Source organism: Megachile rotundata, unplaced genomic scaffold (assembly GCF_050947335.1).
Source record: "Megachile rotundata isolate GNS110a unplaced genomic scaffold, iyMegRotu1 scaffold0097, whole genome shotgun sequence".
Lineage (NCBI taxonomy): Eukaryota > Metazoa > Arthropoda > Insecta > Hymenoptera > Megachilidae > Megachile > Megachile rotundata.
The window spans coordinates 578,231-581,453 of record NW_027473394.1 but is presented as its reverse complement, the minus strand read 5'-3'; positions in this window follow the sequence as shown (position 1 = coordinate 581,453).

Genomic DNA, 3,223 nt, shown 5'->3' with positions numbered 1-3,223 from the left:
TGATTGTATGATTGCGATTGTATGATTGTGATCGTATGATTGTGATTCTTTGATTTCGATTATATGACTGTGATTGTATGATTGTGATTATGTGATTGTGATTGTATGATTGTGATTGTATGATTGTGATTGTATGATTGTGATTGTATGATTGTGATTTTATGATTGTGATCGTATGATTGTGATTGTATGATTGTGATTGTATGATTGTGATTGTATGATTGTGATTGTATGATTGCGATTGTATGATTGTGATCGTATGATTGTGATTCTTTGATTTCGATTGTATGACTGTGATTGTATGATTGTGATTATGTGATTGTGATTGTATGATTGTGATTGTATGATTGTGATTGAATGATTGTGATTGTATGATTGTGATTTTATGATTGTGATCGTATGATTGTGATTGTATGATTGTGATCGTATGATTGTGATTGCATGATTGTGATTGTATGATTGTGATTGTGTGTTAGTAATTGTATGATTGTGATCGTATGATTGTGATTGTATGATTGTGATTGTATGATTGTGCTTGTATAATTAAGGTTGTATGATTGTTTTTGTATGATTGTGGTTGAATGATTGTGATTGTATGATTGTGACTGTATTATTGTGATTGTATGATTGTGATTCCTTGATTTCGATTGTATGACTGTGATTGTATGATTGTGATTGTGTGATTGTGATTGTATGATTGTGATTGTATTTTTGTGATTGTATGATTGTGATTGTATGATTGTGATTTTATGATTGTGATCGTATGATTGTGATTGTATGATTGTGATCGTATGATTGTGATTCCATGATTGTGATTGTATGATTATGATTGTATGATAGTAATTGTATGATTGTGATCGTATGATTGTGATTGTATGATTGTGATTGTATGATTGAGATTGTATGATTGTGATTGTATGATTGTGATTGTATGATTGTGATTGTATGATTGTGATTGTATGATTGCGATTGTATGATTGTGATTGTATGATTGTGATTGTATGATTGTGATTGTATGATTGTGATTGTATGATTGTGATTGTATGATTGAAATCGTATGATTGTGATTGTATGATTATGATTGTATGATTGTGATTGTATGACTGTGATTGTATGATTGTGATTGTATGATTGTGATTGTATGATTGTGATTGTATGATTGTGATTGTATGATTGTGATTGTATGATTGTGATTGTATGATTGTGATTGTATGATTGTGATTGTATGATTGTGATTGTATGATTGTGATTGTATGATTGTGATTGTATGATTGTTTTTGTATGACTGTGATTGTATGATTGTGATTGTATGATTGTGATTGTATTATTCTGATTGTTTGATTGTGATTGTATGATTGTGAATGTATGATTGTGATTGTATGATTGTGATTGTATGATTGAGATCGTATGATTGTGATCGTATGATTGTGATTGTATGATTGTGATTGTATGATTGTGATGGTATGGTTGTGATTGTATGATTGTGATTGTATGATTGTGATTTTATGATTGTGATCGTATGATTGTGATTGTATGATTGTGATCGTATGATTGTGATTCCATGATTGTGATTGTATGATTATGATTGTATGATAGTAATTGTATGATTGTGATCGTATGATTGTGATTGTATGATTGTGATTGTATGATTGAGATTGTATGATTGTGATTGTATGATTGTGATTGTATGATTGTGATTGTATGATTGTGATTGTATGATTGCGATTGTATGATTGTGATTGTATGATTGTGATTGTATGATTGTGATTGTATGATTGTGATTGTATGATTGTGATTGTATGATTGAAATCGTATGATTGTGATTGTATGATTATGATTGTATGATTGTGATTGTATGACTGTGATTGTATGATTGTGATTGTATGATTGTGATTGTATGATTGTGATTGTATGATTGTGATTGTATGATTGTGATTGTATGATTGTGATTGTATGATTGTGATTGTATGATTGTGATTGTATGATTGTGATTGTATGATTGTGATTGTATGATTGTGATTGTATGATTGTTTTTGTATGACTGTGATTGTATGATTGTGATTGTATGATTGTGATTGTATTATTCTGATTGTTTGATTGTGATTGTATGATTGTGAATGTATGATTGTGATTGTATGATTGTGATTGTATGATTGAGATCGTATGATTGTGATCGTATGATTGTGATTGTATGATTGTGATTGTATGATTGTGATGGTATGGTTGTGATTGTATGATTGTGATTGTATGATTGTGACTGTATGATTGTGATTGTATGATTGTGATTGTATGATTGTGATTGTATGATTGTGATTGTACGATTGTGATTGTATGATTGAGATCGTATGATTGTGATTGTATGATTGTGATTGTATGATTGTGATTGTATGATTGTGATTGTATGATTGTGATTGTATGATTGCGATTGTATGATTGTGATCGTATGATTGTGATTCTTTGATTTCGATTGTATGACTGTGATTGTATGATTGTGATTGTATGATTGTGATTTTATGATTGTGATCGTATGATTGTGATTGTATGATTGTGATCGTATGATTGTGATTGCATGATTGTGATTGTATGATTGTGATTGTATGATAGTAATTGTATGATTGTGATCGTATGATTGTGATTGTATGATTGTGCTTGTATAATAAAGGTTGTATGATTGTTTTTGTATGATTGTGATTGTATGATTGTGATTGTATGATTGTGACTGTATTATTGTGATTGTATGTTTGTGATTCCTTGATTTCGATTGTATGACTGTGATTGTATGATTGTGATTGTGTGATTGTGATTGTATGATTGTGATTGTATGATTGTGATTGTATGATTGCGATTGTATGATTGTGATCGTATGATTGTGATTCTTTGATTTCGATTGTATGACTGTGATTGTATGATTGTGATTGTATGATTGTGATTTTATGATTGCGATCGTATGATTGTGATTGTATGATTGTGATCGTATGATTGTGATTGCATGATTGTGATTGTATGATTGTGATTGTATGATAGTAATTGTATGATTGTGATCGTATGATTGTGATTGTATGATTGTGCTTGTATAATAAAGGTTGTATGATTGTTTTTGTATGATTGTGATTGTATGACTGTGACTGTATTATTGTGATTGTATGATTGTGATTCCTTGATTTCGATTGTATGACTGTGATTGTATGATTGTGATTGTGTGATTGTGATTGTATGATTGCGA